The sequence below is a fragment of the Protopterus annectens genome, chromosome 1.part2 (assembly GCF_019279795.1).
Source record: "Protopterus annectens isolate FY-2018-M chromosome 1.part2, PAN1.0, whole genome shotgun sequence".
NCBI classification, from domain to species: domain Eukaryota; kingdom Metazoa; phylum Chordata; order Ceratodontiformes; family Protopteridae; genus Protopterus; species Protopterus annectens.
The window spans coordinates 566116573-566136594 of NC_056727.1; the positions used below are offsets into that span (position 1 = coordinate 566116573).

Consider the following 20022-nt stretch of genomic DNA (forward strand, 5'->3'; position numbering starts at 1 on the left):
CCTGCTCTTGCCATCCCTCAATAGGTGCCCAGTGTAGATTACCAGAGAGGAAGTTAATGCAGAAATGCAGATTTTTGACTGCTTAACCCACCTTGTCTGCCCAGGTCCCTTTGTAATAGATAACTTTCAGATCCTCTGCAAGCAACAGATTATTTTGACCAACCTCTCACCAGAATTCCCTTAGACTTACATCATGCATTCTAGAATTCATTTACTGTTTTTGATCCCACAGCTTCTGCAGGAGGACTGTTCTAATCAGCCATGACCCTTTCTATGAAACATATACCTCCTTGAATAATCCTTTTGCCACCCACTTGAAAGCAATAAGCTGTGGTGTCTACCCCAGGTGCATGTTATTAGGGGGTGGTACAACTAGCACTGCAGAACAAGTAATGATCACTCCCTGCATGTCAGTGGTGAGATCTGTTCAGCACAAGTAGCAATCAACCTGCAAGCAGCACCATTAATCATTTAAGTAGCCACAATCTCAATCACGGCTCATTAAATGATTTCAAAGTCTGTCTGCAAATATGTTTAGAACTTTGGTTCAGTGGAAAAAGGTGTTGTAGTAAAGAGCTATTATGTAAAAACAAAGACTTTAACCTAGAGCTCAAAGAATGTTTTTTTGCCCTCAGCTCTAGAGGACTTCTTTTTTCCAACTCCTTAACTCTGGTGGAGGGTTGAGCTATTGCTGGATTACCCAGGCCACAAACTGTCCCAGCTACAGCTGTGATGCACTATATTGTTGTTTATTTGTATATTCAGTGTTTCTTCATAGGTGGTTATAGCTAATGAATAACTGCACAGACCAAAAGAGCTTCCAGGTAAGCAACTATAACATTTTGTGTAATGGTAACAACTGGCTAAATAAGGGCTAAGCAAAAGAGAGTTACATGACAGCCGCCATTAATTATTCCTATGTGTTCTTAAGGTAAACTGCACTACATGTCGCTTACTTAAGCTTGGTACTTGCATTAACAAGCTCTTTCTCTCTCTCTCTCTCTCTCTATATATATATATATATATATATATATATATATATATATATATATATATATATATACACACACACACACACACACACACACACACATATATGGGTCTACTTCAGATGATCGAACTTTCAAAAGTTCGAATTTCCTATGGTCGAGACCATATGATCAAACTTTTGAAAGTTCGAACATCACATAAAAAATGTAAAAAAAAAAAAACCAGGGGTGCAAGCCCCCCTGCACCCCCTGCTATTTATATATACCAACTCCAAGATCACACTATAGTGCGGAAAGGGGAAATCTTCCTGTTCCAAGCTGTATGGAGATCTCCATTATAACCATTCAAACTTTCAAAAGTTGAATCGTGGTCTCGGCTATATGAAATTCAAGCTTTTGAAAGTTTGAACATATGAAAGGGACCTATATATATATATATATATATATATATATATATATATATATATATATATATATATATATATATATATATATATATATATATATATATATATATATATATATATATATATATGGATCTAGGACGTTTGCTCGAATGAGCAAACATCCAAATCCATAATAACCGAACACAATTTAACGAAAGCTCTTTTATCGAAAAAGCGCTTTTGTTAAAGCGTGCTACAAAAAATAAATAAATAAAACACTACATTTACATTTTAGCAGGGGGGCTTTGCCCCGCTGCACCCCCCCATGTGGGGGGCTGTGCCCCCACAAACCCCCTATGTTAATATTCTCTCTTGAGACCGCACTACAGTGGGGAAAAGGGAAATTTCCCTTACCTGCACCATAGTATAGCCTCGGCAGCAGGCATACTTACGCAAAAGTGCTTCTTTGGTGAAAAGCACTTTCGTGTAAGTATGCCTGGCTGTTTGGGTTTCAGTCATTTGCTCATTCGAGCAAATGTGCGGAACCCATATATATATATATATATATATATATATATATATATATATGTGTGTGTGTGTGTGTGTGTGTGTGTGGATGTATTCAATTCATTAGACTATAACATAAAAATAATTTATTTTGATGTAGAAATATGCAAAAAAGCTACACAACATCAAAGTAAATGCATTTGAAGCATGCAGTGCTTATTAAGAGCATCTTTATAACTCAGGCCTTGATCATTTGCAGTCGCTAGTGAATGATGATGATGATGATGCAGTCATAGCAGGTTTTGAGGTCGCATCAAGTAAATGGCCATCATCAAGTTTGGCAAATGAAGACCTGGCAAGCACACAGTCATTCTCAGGATGCATGCATCACACTGTGAAACAGTTGGGGTACTTGTGATACACATCCTCGATTAAACTGTCCCTTATTGGCAATTTCTCAGTCAGTTCATTAGGTTGTGAAGAAAACAGACCAGTAAGTGCTTTTTTATTCCTTCTCAAGGTTAGAATTTTTGTTTTGACAATGTACAGTGGATATAAAAAGTGTACACACCCCTGTTAAAATTCCAGGTTTTTGTGATATAAAAAAGGGCCACAATAAATAATTTCAAAACTTTTCCCACCTTTAATGTGACCTATAACCTGTACAATTCAATTGAAAAACAAACAAATCTGTTAGGAGAAAATATAAAAAAATATAAAAGTACAATAAGCTGGTTGTATAAGTATGCACACCCTTAAAATAATACTTTGTTGAAGCACCTTTTGATTTAATTACAGCATTCAGTCTTCTTGGGTAGGAGTCTATCAGCATGGCATATGGGTGTGTACACTTTTTATATCCACTGTAGGTCCTTGGCATACTGAGATATGCAGACTGAACATTTGGCAGTTGTTAGGGCTGAAACAGAGCAGAAGATGTTGGCACCTTTGATTGTATTCTCTTGTCAATGACTGTGAAGGTGAAAGACATAACAGGTTGAAGTAGAGTGTTGCTGTAAAGTGCTGAAAAGAGCAAGATACCAGTCCTGCTTTATGATGACAAATGCTCTTCCTTAATTTTTCCCTTTTAGATATCTTTCAAAACTTGACCATTTGAAGGAGAATATCTTTGTGAAGATGCGATATGTTTGAACTCCTATTGTTAAGAAAAAGTTTAAAACTCTTGACGTGCAAACAGGTAACCATTATCTATGACAAGTGATGTTAGGAATACCATGCTGTGAAAAAAAAACTTGACCACATCAATCTCAAGACTGTCTATAAAGAAATATATTTTAACTTGATGACCTCAGTGTTCATAGTACTCAACACCTATGAGCTACTAACAACACTTGAAATATAATAAAGCTGAAGCAACTTCATATGATAGTCTGTAATTTCACAGTATCATTGCATCTTTGGAGATGCTTTACTGATGTACCTTACAGATTTGAATTATTTTTACCATTGACATTAATACCTAAAGCAGTACCTGGAGCTAAGCTGACACAGCCCTGCTCCCATAGCAGCCCCATTTTTTTACATTTGCTGAATCCACTTGTCTTTAACAGTCCTGCCTGCAAAAGTGTATTTTCTTTTGTGAGACTCACCTACTACAGAGCTGCTTTTATGATGGGTTGGGGGGTGTATGAATAGAGTCACCCCCATGCTGTACAAGTTAGACTGAACTGCAGAAGAAAACACCACCTGATGAATGTTCCAGGTCATTGTACTAGCTCTTGGAAAGCATCTAAATTACTACTTTGGTGAAATTATGGTCTGTGGAAGTTCTCAGTGTTAGCATATGTGTGCTGTTCCTAACTACTGTTGCAATCATTGTGGTAAATGGTTGCTGTGATTTGCACACTAGCTCTTGAAAAGAAGGACTTACTGCATAATTTATTTTATTTACCCTCTGCAGACAGGGTTAATCCCATTAGGCCAATGACCTCCATTCGGGGGAGACCTGAGGTGATATTCATATTGATTAGGGGAAATTTGGCCAGAACACTGAGGAACTTCCCCTGCTCTTTTCCTGTTTGTGAGCCAGTGGGTGGTAAATGGAAGGAGTGAGATAGAGGAAGAGGAGGAGCAGAACAAAGAACACTCTGTGGAAAAAATGGTGGAGACTGCAGTTATGGATGAGAAGGAGTCAACAATTTTGCCTGTTTTTGAGGTAGTTCCTGAGAGAAGATACAGGAACTTGTGGTTACAGCACTTGCAGAAGGAGGTATGTTACCTGATGAGTGAAAATGAACTAGAGAACAGTGTTGTTATTTCATGGTCACAACCTGCTGAACCTGTCCCGGAATGTGAAGGAGGGTAAACCAGAAGTTCAGATAAAACTGGGCAGTGGGAAGGTGAACTGCAAACACCAGTGCACTCACAGTCACAGGAAGTAGGAGAGGAAGTACTGACAAAATGGTTGCTATAGACAGAAGAACAGGACAGGGTATTGAGCAGAAAACAAAGTGTACATGAAGGATTTCTTCAAAAAACAAAAGACTTGTCTATTAAAAGGGATTTTATTTGGGATAAAGTAATTGAGCCATTAAGATTTAATATATTGCAAATTCGCTACTTAATTCATTTTTGAAAGGAGCAATTTTGCAATGTGACTTTTGAGACATTTGAATAAATGGACAAATGTATGTATGCAATTGACTTAAAGAAGAGGGATATCCTTAGAATGAATATGTTTTTCAGGCAGTTACTCCAGTGTTTAAAAAGGACTAACTGTTTATTTTAGGTCTGATGACCTGCAGCAAGAGGACATTAAGGACTACTTTCTATGTATGTGTCAGTTTGTACACTCTATTGACAAATTATATGATAAAAGGAAAATGTAGACTGGGGGGATAAGAAATAGGGGAAACACTGAAATAAAATGAAAACATCATTAAGCATATTTCATGTGTAATTATGCTTAATTAAATCAAAGGAACTGTTAGATATTCAGGACAGCCTTTTTTTTTTATTGCAGCAGGAGGTAATTTGATTAATGAATGTACAAAAAGGCAATGTAATGCTTGTGGACAGGTAGGCCATTCAGCTAAAAACTGTAGGCCATATTACAGGTATTGCAACTCTAATGAATATTGGTGATATGTCTGTGATGAGCAAGCAATAATGCCCGACAGGGTGTGTTAATGTGCAATTAATGTCCACTCAGGGGTGTGCCGTGTCGGGCCTCTACACCCCTGGAAGGGCTTTAATTACACATTAACACACACCCTGGAAGACATTATTGTGCTTAAAGAGAATGGTCTCCCTGTAAAACTGTTGTGTTTTACTTATTTATATTTTTTTATTATTTTTTTTATATATATATTTTGGATGCAAAATAGTTCCTCCGCCTAATGTAGCAGCTGGAGAGGCCACAAAAGTTCCTCCAAAAAAAGGAAATTCTCTCAAAACATCTGTCTATGCTGCCGACTGAAAGAACCAGCCAGCTCTATTCAGTCTCTGCCGCTTCCTCACTCAGACACCTTGCTAACATACAAGGCCATGTCAAACCCAGATTTGATGAATATGCTTCACCTCAAAATCTAAGATCCGTCCAGAGCCCCACAAGGGGGAGACTTAGAAACCTACGAGGGCGGCTATTAATGGGGTGTGCTGGAGGGATAGATTCATCATAAAGACCAAAAATGCTCCTATATGAAATCGGTATACTTGTAGCTGGCCAGCACCTGTGGCCTTGTTCAAGAATTGTTCAAAATGTTGGAGAATGTGGATATATTATACCCCAGGGATTACCTCAGTGTCACTGCTCAACAGAGCTGGCAGCAAAATAAACAAGATATAATGGTATAGTTCGTGGTACTAAAAGCCCTACGCTAGCCACAAAATGGCTTGGGCAGATAGCCTAGTATGAACCTATGAACCTATGAACCTATGTTTCAAAGTTGCTGTAGCATATGTAAATGGTGTTAGAGGAAACATTTTACATCTAAAATATATCATTTTTAAAAAAATCTAGATATTTGCTTTATTTTTTGGTCCGTTACTGCTAAAATGGTTTCTTGCCAGTCATTGGGTATTGAAGTCACTAAATGATAACATACATTTGACTTTCAGACTTTATTTCCTTCAGAAAATTCATGTTAACACAAATCCTGTTATTTAAATTACTTTTTATTTTTTTAAGTATAACATTTAAAATCTGTTCCTAGTTTGGAGCTTTGCTCCCCCTTTATTTCAGGCTTTATCCACATATTGAGCTAAAAGGTCGAGAGGTACACAAACCTCTTATCTGCTTCTGCCAGTGTTTCATCGACACACACACACACCTGTACTTGAGAAAATGCATGCTAACATAAGTCTTATTATTAGATCAGCCTTGTGAGTTTTTACACAGGAATGTGTTCCTGTTTTGAACCTTTGTTCCTCCTTTATTTTACGTTCTCTTCACTTAATTTATGTAAGAGGTACATAAACCTCTTGACTCCTGCTGCTGCTGCCAGTGTTGAATCTTTCTCATTATTCACACTCTCACTCACATACACTTCGCTTTCATGCACTCATTCACACACACAGAAACATAAACACACACACACAAACACATTGTTCTGTTATGTTTAGATTTTACACTAGCTAAACAGCAAAAGTGCTGCTTACCACATGTAAAATAATGGCTTGTTCTTCTTGTTTTCATTCACATGCATGCATACACTCACACACACTTTTGTTTTTCAGTTTGTTTTTTTAAATACATTTTACATTCTCTAAACAGCAGAAGTGCTAATTAGTGAGCATAAAATAATGCCATTTGTTTTTTGTTCAAGCTTCACGCCAGCTTGATATGCTGCCATGAAGATGCGGACTCGTTTTTTGTCAGGCATTACTTGTGCATTAATACACTGCTGGAGAACGTTCATTCTCCAGTCAAGGTCCTGATGTACAATTTGCCCATTTTCTAAAGAAAATAACAATATGGAACAAACTGTGGAAGCTGAGTTAACTGCTGATGAAATACTACCTGATAATGATGACAAGGGAAAGGGGAGGATGAAGGAGAAAATGATAAAGAATAGCTTTTAGCTAGTTATATAGGAAAAGTGTTATACATGAAATGTTAAAATATACAGGAAATGTGTTATACATGAAATGTTAAAATATACAGGAAATGTGTTATACATGAAATGTTAAAATATACAGGAAAAGTGTTATACAGGAAATGTTAAAATATACAGGAAAAGTGTTATACAGGAAATGTTAAAATATACAGGAAAAGTGTTATACAGGAAATTTTAAAATATACAGGAAATGTGTTATACATGAAATGTTAAAATATACAGGAAAAGTGTTATACAGGAAATGTTAAAATATACAGGAAATGCGTTATACATGAAATGTTAAAATAGTTAAAGAGAATACACAAAACAAACAGAATGAAGATTTTACTATAGGTAATTGAGTTAGAGAAAAAGGAAAACATGGCTTGAAAGACCAAATGACACAAAAAGGTAAATTATACATTTTTCTTTGTTCTTTTCTTTTTTTTCTCAAATATTTTATTTTCAATTAAAATAACATTTACATAATATTTTAAATATCATTTTAAACTATATACAATATTTACAATAGCCTGACTTTCAATTATATACACTGTATGTTATTAAATATAGAATGAACAGATCAGTTATCAGAGATACAATATTAATTATTGTAGAGTGTCCAACAAAGATATAAATTTTTTCCAAGGATTATTTACCAATGGCCTGGGATAGATTCGTAGTTCTTTGATTTTTATTTCCATCAATGCAGTTGTCAGAATTCTTCCAAGGTCAGTGGTGTATTTGAATTCCACCTTCTGGTTACGCATTTCCTAGATATAGCAAGTATTGTAAATAACAAATACATATTTGTCTTATTCAGGTAGGGACCTTCATTTACATTTAGTATTATCAATACTTTAGTTAAGGTAAAGGATTCATTAAACAAAGCTTGTAAAAAAATGATTGATTCCATTCCAATATGATTTAATTTTATTACATTCATAAAAAAATATGAATCCAGTCTGCTTTATTTGACTTTTCACACCTCCAGCAAAAACATTTGTAGTAGTACTGATCTTTTTAATTCTATCTGGTGTTAAAAATGCTCTATGTAAGTATTTCCAGTTAAATATTTTCCAGTACCCTGTGTTAAGAGTTGTACTTAACTGATAGTAAGATGTAACTTTTAATTTCTTCTGTTAACTGCAATGACTGATCTTTTGTTAAGAACTGCCAGTATGATGGTTTGGGAATTGTTTTATATGTTATTAACTCTTTATATAGATTTGAAATGGAATTTTTCTTTTCACAACTATTGCATATAAATTCATATAGAAAACTTATTAGATTTGGAATATATTTAAATGAGGAATTATTAACCTGCATAAATCTTGAGTGTACATTAGAATGCTTTGTAAGGTTAACCAGTCCTGTGTTGAAATATTGTAAGCAGTTTTTATCATATGTACATCTAAAACATTTAATTTATATACACATTGAAACCAGCATAAGAATCCATTTTGTTCCCAGGAGGTTATTGTTTCCCTATATATTTTCTGAGGAAAGTTCTTAGTGATGGTAAATGGGGTTAAAAGGTCAAACCAAAGTTTTAGATCTATGTTTGCATTGATAAGTTTCCTAAAGGAATTGATGTAATGATTAATCAGTGTTGTTTTAGATGGTTTTGTTATATTATATTGTATACTTATGCATTGTATGTACCAGGGTTTGTTTGATTTGTCTACTATTAAAACATTTTTTAACAGATTAAATTCATTGTTAATATAGCCATTAATTCTTTCCAGTTGGCAAAATAATTTGGGTTTATCCATTCTATTGTAGTTTTAAGCACAGATGCTTTTATATATGTTTCTATTTCTGGGAAGTTCAATCCTCCTTGTTTCCAAGGTCTAATGTGATGAGTTAGAGCTACTCTATTCTTTTTGGGATACCATAAACATTTTATTAAACATGAGTTTATTTCTTTAATAATGCATCTTTCAGGAATTAACTGTATTGCTAATGCTACATATAATATTTTTGGCAATAATACCATTTTTATTAATTGCAATCTGTCTTCAAAAGTTAATATAATTTGTTCCACTTTTCTATATTTTTTTTATTGTTTCAATAATGTTTTTATAATTTATTAATATTGTTTTGTCTATATTTTTGCATAACACTATTCCTAAATAATTTAGCATAGGTTCTTGTTTTCCTATGATGGATTTATCTATAACTTGTAGTTCTTTTTTCTTATTTAAAAATAGAAATTTTGATTTTGATCTATTAAAGTGTAGACCTGAAATCTTATAAAATTTCTCCATTACTTCTTCTAGCTCTCCTAATGACTCTCTGGAGTGTGATAGGGTTAATAAAAGATCATCAGCAAAAAGCATCATTTTAGATATGTACTGGTCATAGACTTCTATTCCTTTTATTCTTGGATTATTGTGTATTATTTCTGCAAGTATTTCTATAGCCAAAGCAAATAAAATAGGAGAAAGGGGGCATCCTTATTTAGTGCCTTTCGTTATATGGATAGATTCTGAGGTGAAAGAACCTAATTTAATGTAAGCTAAGTTATTAATGTATATGTTTTTTAGTAATAAGATGAAGGGAGGAGGAAATTCAAATAATGCTAAAGTTTTAAATAGATATTCCCAGTTGGGGAAATCAAAAGCTTTTTTTATGTCTATAGAAATGTTTTAAATAGATATTCCCAGTTGAGGGAATCAGAAGCTTTTTCTATGTCTAATCCGATTACAAGTGTTTCTCTATATTCTTTATTCACATAATCTATATCATGTGTGTGTGTCTGTTATATAAAAATCCAATTTGATCATTATTAATTGTCTTTGAAAGTGGGATTTTCATTCTGTTAGCTAGGATTGACATGAATATTTTGTAATCATTATTCAGTAATGATATAGGTTTGTATGAGGTGCAAAGGTTTGATGGTTTATTATCTTTTAGAATTGGTGTTATGAGAGAATATTTCCATGAGGGTGGTATTTTTGCTTCTGACTGGACTTCTAGCAAAGTTTTATGAAAAAGGGAGATTACTGTTGAAGGGAAGAGTTTGTAAATTTCTGTAATTATATCATCTATCACTGGAGCTTTGTTAGATTTACTTTATTTTATCTTGTCAACAATTTATTTGTAGTATACAGGTTTTTGTAGGTCTAGTTTTAAGTTTTCGGGAATTTTTTTATATTGATAAGGTTTGTATCTAAGTTTATTTGGTTGGTATCTAAATCTTCTTTTTTGAAGTGTTCCATATAATGGAACTGAAATGCTTCAAGGATGTCTCCTATATCTGATACTTTTTCCCTTTCTTTTCATGATATATACTATTAATGTTATTTGCTTTAGATTGTATTCTTGTAGATAAGTTATGTAGATATCTGGAGGAGGTGGCTAATGAGTTTATTTTTAATTTTTCCAAGGCTAGACAAGGTTTGTGTGTTAGAATTTCATTATATTTTTTATTTAATTCCTCTGTTTCTTTTTTGACTTCTGGACAAATCTGATTTTTTTTTTTTAGATTTTGCTGTCAAGAGTCTGATTTGCAAGTCTAATGATTCAGATTCCCACTCTCTAACTTTGTTTTTGTACCAGCTAAGGGTCTTACCAAATAAATACGCTTTTAATGAGTCCCAAACCATGACTCTACTGATTTCTGTTGTATTGTTAATTTCAAGAAATAATTGTAGTTCTGACAACATCCAGGGTCTGAATTCTTTAATTTTCGTGATATATGATGGAATTCTAGTTGAGAGGATTAAAGGTTTAAACTCTATTTGTAGCTTCATTATCAGAGAGACATGATCTGAGAAGGGGCATGGAACTATTGAGAAGTTGAGGATTTTTGTTTGTAAATCTTGAACTACGAATAATCTGTCTATTCTGGTTTGTGTTCCAAATCTATGGCCTTTATGGGAAAATAATAAGGATTTATCATCTTTTACCTTAAACGTGTCTATTAAATGAAATGAATCAATCCATTTTTTAAGGATTTTGAAATAGTTGCTATGTAAAAAGACTTCTTGGTGGTTTCAGAAGCTTCTAAGGTACAATTAAAGTCTCCTCCCAGTATAGGATTTCCTTTATAATTGTTGGAAATAAAATCTAGGTGTTTTTTAACCATTCCTGCTCCAATTCCTGGGAACCAATATAGATTAACTAAGGTCCATATTCTATTATTAAATTTAATTAACAAATGCTAGTAGACCTTCTTTGTCTTCATATTTATAAATAACTTTTGGAGTGATTATGTTTTTCTTCCAGAGAATTGATACTCCTTTTGTCTTTGTTCTATAGGAGGATTGAGCTAAGGTTCCAAATAAAGCTATCATTAGTCTTAAAATGCGTTTCCTGGGGAAATACTACTTGTGCCTTATTTAGATTTAAATATTTTAGTAAGTTTGATCTTTTATTTGCATTATTTAAGCCATTAGTATTTAATGATAAGAATGTTAAATCAATTTCAAGTTATTGTTGGAAGAAACGTTTTGCTTCTTTTTTTTTATTTTGATTATAGTAGTTATACCATACTCTCTGATAACATTGGATGTTATTTTTATGTGTGTAACCTTGGGAGTGTAATTTAATGTTCTTTCTTCTTTAAATATAAGTAGGGTAAAATTCTGGTCAGGCTTTAAAAAAGTACTTCTATAAAACATTAATTCTAAAGTATCAAATACAAGTAAATATGAATTTCCCATTAAACATGGAATGAAAGTCATTCCTAATCCAATAGATAAAGATAGATCTATTGGATTATAACTCATACCTTTAACCAACAATATCAACTGAGCTCCATATGTTAAATTATTATATGGAGAATTTTTTAAAAGAGATATGAAATTCTATATTATTCTGTTATTGTTCTATAGTATTTTATATATCAGGATGGAATGTTAGTAGTGTAAACAATTATTATGTTGACTTAGAAAATATCCAAATATTTAGATTACACTTAAGAATCCCAAAACATTTCAGATATGTCATTTTGGATAAATTAAATGCAACAAAGGAGCATACACTAAATAAGCCAACAACAAATAGATTATTACTAAAATAATTTGACTAAAAGGACTCTACAAGGAGACAATGGTGATTACCAATGAAATATATGAATTTACTGTAGGTGTACTATCTTCCTTTACTTTCCTCACTCTTCAACTCACCGACTTCCAACACAGTTATGAAAGACGCGGACTTATCAGTGGTATCCTGACCCTGAGTAGAGGTGTCCTACATTCTAGTGTGCAGTGATTTTACATATTTGCTAGATTTACAAAGCAGAGTCTAAGAATGAACTATGATCCACCCCCTGACAATTCCATCCTGCATAGGGAACCTCCTGTTTCAGAATGGGTAATCACATCAGGTCTAGAATGAATGTGAAAGGTACCTATATGGTAATCAAGACTTACCTTAGGTAGTATTAATCAAATAGTATTTAGAGCATCTTAGAGAGTTCTACGAGGCAGTTAGAATATCTTAAGCCTCTCCTCCCCTTGACAAAAACAAGAGATTTCCTTCCCTCTTTTCCCTCGTTTTAAATCAGTGCTAATAAAAGAAATTCCAAGCAAACATGGGTAAACAAAAATAACATTCAGTAGTCCATCTTGTACATGACTGCAATCCATTAAACAAAGTCAGTGACTAACATCACTTTAATCAAACATTATAAGAAGACAAATTAGAAATAAGTTCCTAGCTCTCTAAATTTTCACAATGATAAAAGCAAAAAGTTAACAATAAGCTAACTTTTAACTAAAGTATAAAGCATTTCAATTTTTCCTTGCATGCTATACATTTCTACTTATATTGCTTGGAGTGTCAGTAGCTGTCACTTTGAAATCTGTACAATACTTCACTTCTTCAAAATACTACGGTGTTGGTGGTGCTATGGTGAGTGTTGTGCAAAAGCCTCCTGCAGTAAGAGCGTTTGTCCTGTTAGATTCTCAGCTAAAGCGTCTTCTATCTGGAACATATTTTATATTGTCGACAATTTTTTTGTAGTATATAGGTTTTTGTAGGTCTAGTTTTAAGTTTTCGGGAATTTTTTTATATTGATAAGGTTCGTATCTAAGTTTATTTGGTTGGTATCTAAATCTTCTTTTTTGAAGTATTCCATATAATGGAACTGAAATGCTTCAAGGATGTCTCCTATATCTGATACTTTTTCCCTTTCTTTTCATGATATATACTATTAATGTTATTTGCTTTAGATTCTATTCTTGTAGATAAGTTATGTAGATATCTGGAGGAGGTGGCTAATGAGTTTATTTTTAATTTTCCCAAGGCTAGACAAGGTTTGTGTGTTAGAATTTCATTATATTTTTTATTTAATTCTTCTGTTTCTTTTTTGACTTCTGGACAAATCTGATTTTTTTTTTTTAGATTTTGCTGTCAAGAGTCTGGTTTGCAACTCTAATGATTCAGATTCCCACTCTCTAACTTTGTTTTTGTACCAGCTAAGGGTCTTACCAAATAAATATGCTTTTAATGAGTCCCAAACTATGACTCTACTGATTTCTGTTGTATTGTTAATTTCAAGAAATAATTGTAGTTCTGGCAACATCCAGGGTCTGAATTCTTTAATTTTCGTGATATATGATGGAATTCTAGTTGAGAGGATTAAAGGTTTAAATTCTATTTGTAGCTTCATTATCAGAGAGACATGATCTGAGAAGGGGCATGGAACTATTGAGAAGTTGAGGATTTTTGTTTGTAAATCTTGAACTACGAATAATTTTTCTATTCTGGTTTGTGTTCCAAATCTATGGCCTTTATGGGAAGATAATAAGGATTTATCATCTTTTACCTTAAACTTGTCTATTAAATTAAATGAATTAATCCATTTTTAAGGATTTTGAAATAGTTGTTATGTGAAAAGTTTTCTTGGTGGTTTCAGAAGCTTCTAAGGTACAATTAAAGTCTCCTCCCAGTATAAGATTTCCTTTATAATTGTTAGAAATAAAATCTAGGTGTTTTTTTAACCGTTCCTGCTCCAATTCCTGGGAACCAATATAGATTAACTAAGGTCCATATTCTGTTATTAAATTTAATTATAACAAATGCTAGTAGACCTTCTTTGTCTTCATATTTACAAATAGCATTTGGAGTGATTATGTTTTTCTTCCAGAGAATTGATACTCCTTTTGTCTTCGTTCTATAGGAGGATTGAGCTAAGACTGTATAGTCCTTAGGATTCCAAATAAAGCTATCATTAGTCTTAAAATGCGTTTCCTGGAGAAATACTACTTGTGCCTTATTTAGATTTAAATATTTTAGTAAGTTTGATCGTTTATTTGCATTATTTAAGCCATTAGTATTTAATGATAAGAATCATACGGTGAGCGATAGGGCCTTATGTTTAACTAATCAATAGAATGCTTTTGTGATAGGGGAGGGTAAATGGGTGATTCGTTCTTGCTGAGTCTGAGAATGTAACGTTCTGTCTCTAGTGCTGTTTATTTCTTTTATATGTTTTTTGTGATTAGACCTCCACATGCAAGTTTTTTTTTAATTTCTGCCCATGTAGTTTCCACTACTAGTTAGTGACTACGCCCTTTTCCAAGTCGCAATCCTCAGGGAGCGTGTTCTTTTTCACGCTTCAAACCGAGAAACAACAAGGTCCCTGTATGAGAAGAAACTGACTGAAATTATAAGTGGAACCAAATCTTCACTGAGGGAGAAAAGCAAAGCATCAGAGGATCACTTTCTGATGAAGACTTGCCTTTGTCGAAAATGTATAGATTGGTTTGGCGTTATTGGTGTTTTGTGATTTTCAATAAAAGATCCTTTTAAGAAGGAATCCTGGTTTCTGACCTCTATTTGGACACTCCTTGCAAGTCTTTATTTTTGGTTTTGGTTGTCGTTTGAATTGCTTCCATCTTTTGGTTTGGTTTAAGGCTGTATAGTCCTTAGGATTCCAAATAAAGCTATCATTAGTCTTAAAATGCGTTTCCTGGAGAAATACTACTTGTGCCTTATTTAGATTTAAATATTTTAGTAAGTTTGATCTTTTATTTGCATTATTTAAGCCATTAGTATTTAATGATAAGAATGTTAAATCAATTTCAAGTTATTGTTGGAAGAAATGTTTTGCTTCTTTTTTTTTTTATTTTGATTATAGTAGTTATACCATACTCTCTGATAACATTGGATGTTATTTTTATGTGTGTAAACTTGGGAGTGTAATTTAATGTTCTTTCTTGTTTAAATATAAGTAGGGTAAACATCTGGTCAGGCTTTAAAAAAGTACTTCTATAAAACATTAATTCTAAAGTATCAAATACAAGTAAATATGAATTTCTCATTAAACATGGAATGAAAGTCATTCCTAATCCAATAGATAAAGATAGATCTATTGGATTATAACTCATACCTTTAACCAACAATATCAACTGATCTCCATATGTTAAATTATTATATGGAGAATTTTCTTAAAAGAGACATGAAATTCTATATTATTCTGTTATTGTTCTATAGTATTTTATATATCAGGATGGAATGTTAGTAGTGTAAACAATTATTATGTTGACTTAGAAAATATCCAATATTTAGTTACCCTTAAGATATCCCAAACATGTCAGATATGTCATTTTGGATAAATTAAATGCAACAGAGGAGCATACACTAAATATGCCAACAACAAATAGATTATTACTAAAATAATTTGACTAAAAGGACTCTACAGGAGACAATGAGTGATTACCAATGAAATATGAATTTACTGTAGGTGTACTGTCATCCTTTACTTTCCCACTCTTCAGCTCACCAATTTCAACTTACACTTATAAAAAGACATGGCTTATAAGTGGTATCCTGACTCTGAGTAAAGGCGCCCTACATTCTAGTTTGCAGTGCTTTTACATATTTATAGATTTACAAAGCAGAGTCTAAGAATGAACTATGATCACCCTGACAATTCCCATCCTGCATAGGGAACCTCCTGCTTCCAGAATGGGTAATCACATCAGGTCTAGAATGAATGTGAAGGTACCTATATGGTAATCAAGACTTACCTTAGGTAAGTATTAATCAAATAGTATGTAGAGCATCTTAGAGAGTTCTCGGGGCAGTTAGAATACTCTTAAGCCTCTCCTCCCTTGACAAAAAACAGAGATTTCCCTTCCCTCTTTTTCCCTCGTTTTAAATCAGTACTAATAAAAGAAATTCAGCAAACATAGGTAAACAGAAATAACATTCAGTAGTCCATCTTGTACGTGATTCGCAATCCATTAAACAAGTCAGTGACTAACATCACTTTAGTAAACATTATAAAGACAAATTAGAAATAATTTCCTAGCTCTCTAAATTTTCTGATAAAGCAAAAAGTTAACAATAAGCTATTTTAACTAAAAGTATAAAGCATTTCAATTTTTCCTTGCATGTATACATTTCTACTTATATTGTAGTGTCAGTAGCTGTCTTTGAAATCTGTACAATACTTCACTTTTTCAAATACTGCGGTGGTGGTGCTGCAGTAGTGTTGTCGCCTCACAGTAAGACGTTGTCCTGTTCGATTCTCAGCTAAAGCGTCTTCTATCTGGAGACATGCGTGAATGGGCGTACCTTCGTTGAAGGTTGTGCGCCAGGGCCGGCAACACGGCACGTAAAAATCTACTGCCAATCATTAGCAGACCGGAGTTCCGCTGTGGCGACCCCTAACTGGGAAAAGCTGAAAGACTCAACAACAACTTCACTTCTTCAAATCATTCCTTTTTCAATTCAGGTTTTGTTTTGTCAAAACGGCAACAATATTTCAAGGGCACAATTAATATTTAGACTGATGTTTCAAATAAATAACTTGTCGGTTGCCAATTGAGTTAGTTTAGAATGTATGGTTATTGCAACTGTAGCATGTTGCAAAAATGTGTATTTTTTCATGTGCTCTAGAGACTGTCATATGCAAGTGACATATATAATGTAGCATATATAGAACAGATAGCTTATGGATTCAGGTTGTTAAAGTAAATTATGCTTATTAATCAGGCAGTTTCATTTAAATTCGCAAGTAATTTGGGGACATTTCAGTTGAGTTTCCAGGAATGTGTAGTCCAATGTGAGTAACTGAGTCCACTTTGCCTCATAAGCATGTGTCACAATTCATTAAACTAAGCAGAGTCTAACATCTGTTTAATAATCGTTATAAAGACAAAGAACAGTAATTTCCTAGCTCTTCAAACTTTCTGATATTGCATAATGTTGACAGTAAGCTATTTTAACTGGAAGACTAAAACATTTCAATACTTCCTTGTGAATATATATTTTTACTTTTACTGTAGTGTTAAGAGCTGTCTTTGAAATCTATGCATTACTTCATTTCTTTCAAGTCATTCATTTTACAGTTCAGATTATATTTTGTCAAAATGTCAATAGCATTTCAAGAGCACATTTAATATTTAAACTGATATTTTAAATGAAAAGCTATCAGTTACCAAGTGAGTTTGTACAGAGTGAGGTAACTGCAAAGATAAAATGGTACAAAAAGTAATATGTATCTTTTCATATGTTCTAGAGACTGACAATTTCAAGGAACATATAAAATGTAACTTTTACAGTGCAGACAGCTTGTGAAATCAGCATGTTAAAGTGAGTAATACTTTTTAATCAAGCAGCTACATTTCAGTGCACATGTAGTTTGGGAACATTTCAGTTGTGTTTCCAGGAATATGTAATCCTATGAGGATAAATCATAAAATATTTACAAATAATCCTATTATGTATTTATTTTATCTTGTTTAGGTTGTTTTTCATTTTAATAACTAAACATTACTTTTTCTTATTATTTATCTGTGAGCCTAAATGCACTTCGCAGATTCACAGTGTCCTTAGAAACTGCAGCAATTGTTTACTGTTGCTATAGCAACGCACATAGAATGTGAAGAAAGCTTCATAGGTAGGGACTAGTCTATTGGCCCTAGGGCCTATATAAGCCTAGCCAAACGTTACCCTGACTTTTGCCACCCAAGAAAATTATTTTCCTGTGCCCCTGTTATGCAGAGCCACAGAAGTGATCCCCAGGGTGAATTTCCTATCTCCCATCCAATCATCAAGATTTTTCTTGAAGAGTGCTAATGAGGCGCTTTGTTTGATATAGATAGATAGTTTGTGCCAGAGTATGGGAAGTCTCTGAGACAGGAATCTATCCCTCCAGCATGTTCTGTTTATTCACTTCTCTTAACCAACAGTACATTTTTCCCTCCTTTTTTAATGTATTTGTTAATACTAAAAGGAAATAATTCAAAGGACATATGTACATGAATGGAACATTTCAGAGTTAATCACGATCATGTCCTCAATCCCAATAAGCATAACAGTGACTATCATTAATCTAATAAATATTGTAATAACAATTAATTAAGTTTACTATTCCAATTAGTCTACCTTAAAACTAGATTTTAGACTATTATTTATGTATAGACAGTGAGTTATTAAATATATACAGACTATATTAGTATAGTAAATAGGAGAGAATTTAGAAAGGGAAACAAGATGCAGTTAAAATAAATAATGAGAAAAGAGAGAAAGAAAAGAAAAAATTAAGAGAAAATACACATATACTATATATGTTGATTTACAGTATAAATATTTTATGTGCTATATAACCCTCCTTCTTTGAAAGAAAAGTACCCTGTTTTGCATACCTGAGGTAATGTGAAAACTCTCATGTGTCATCTATTTTCAAAAAAATATAGATAAAGATTCCATTAGTTAGTTACCTTTGTTTTAAAATTCCAAGCAGTAAAATTGGTCCTTTAAAGTAATGTTAAAACAATTCATATCATAGTAGATGCTTTGAGAGATTTGGCCGTAACAGTATCAGTATTTTGCTTCTTCTTTTTGACATCTGTCCAGACATTTGTTTCTTTTGTTCTCTTGAGAGAAGGTGACATCCAATCCATATCTTCTGGTAAAGTAATCACATTATTAGTTTTAATAAATAAAGAGGCTTCATCTATTTTATTTTATTTTTTTATTTACAGTTGGTTTACCAGGATAGTCCATTGGGCCAAAATGAACCCATTTTCAATGGAGTCCTGGGGAGAAAAGCTCCAAAACTAAATAGGTTACAGTAGGTTATTCATAGTAGTTATACAAATTATACTATTATACAAAAGTTAAAGATACAAGAAAAACAATTTCAAATAATACAGCAAAACTAGAATTAATACAGACTAGTGATGAAATTAATAGATAATACAGACTAAAAGGAATATTGCATGAAAGTACTGAGAAATAACAACATATTAGGAAGCATTGCATGGAAATACTGAGAAATAATAACATATTAGGAAACAAACACTTAGGAGGTGTGGCCTAGTGAGTTCTTTCCAAATATCATAGGAATAATAATATGTATGAGTTGGGGTAAATAATAAGAAAAAATGCAGGAGGAAAACAGGGAAAAGAAGGAAGATGGAAATTGCAAGTGTTAGTTATGTGGGGTGGGATCAAGAGCATTCCCACTGGGATACTAGATGTGAATGAAGAGATCTTTTAAAAATAAAATGGTTGGGGGTGGTGCGAATGGATGGTGGTAGGGATTTCCAAAGGCGTGCAAGGCCATAAGACAGAAGATTTTTGCCTGGGGGACGAGTTGGTTAATATACTTCTAATAGATTTTGATTGTTGGACCTTAATACTCTATCAGGAAGGTGCATTTTAAAGGCTGATGAAAGGGAGGGACAGAGGGAGGGGTTGAAAATGAGCTTCTGTGCAAGAGTTAGTTGAGTGTATGTGAGATAACTGGGTAGTTCTAGCCATTTTAGTTTTGTCTAAGTCAATAAAAGTCCTCATCTCATTGGCATACAGTATTCTTATCTTAGCTGGATATGCAAGTTGTGCCTTGATGTTATTTTGTTTCAGAAACTTTATCACTGGCCACACTTTTTTCCTTTGTTCCAATTTTCTAGATACATAGTTGTTATCAAATCTCATCAGGCTCTGTTTATATTTTAGAGGTGCCTTCCTCCAAGCAGATCTTAAAATCAGTTCCTTGTCCAAGTATGAAAGAAATTTGATCCTTATTGACCTAGGAGGAGCGTTTGATAGGGTCATAGGTTCATAGGTTTATACTAGGCTATCTGCCCTAAGGCATTTATAAGCCTAGCCCAA

At 33.2% G+C, this 20022-nt stretch overlaps 1 protein-coding gene across 3 annotated transcripts in view; it reads left to right on the forward strand.

Annotated features, from left to right (window-relative positions):
- VIT (vitrin) overlaps positions 1-20022 on the forward strand; it is a 1072224-nt gene that overhangs the window by 1008303 nt on the left and 43899 nt on the right. The window lies entirely within an intron of this gene.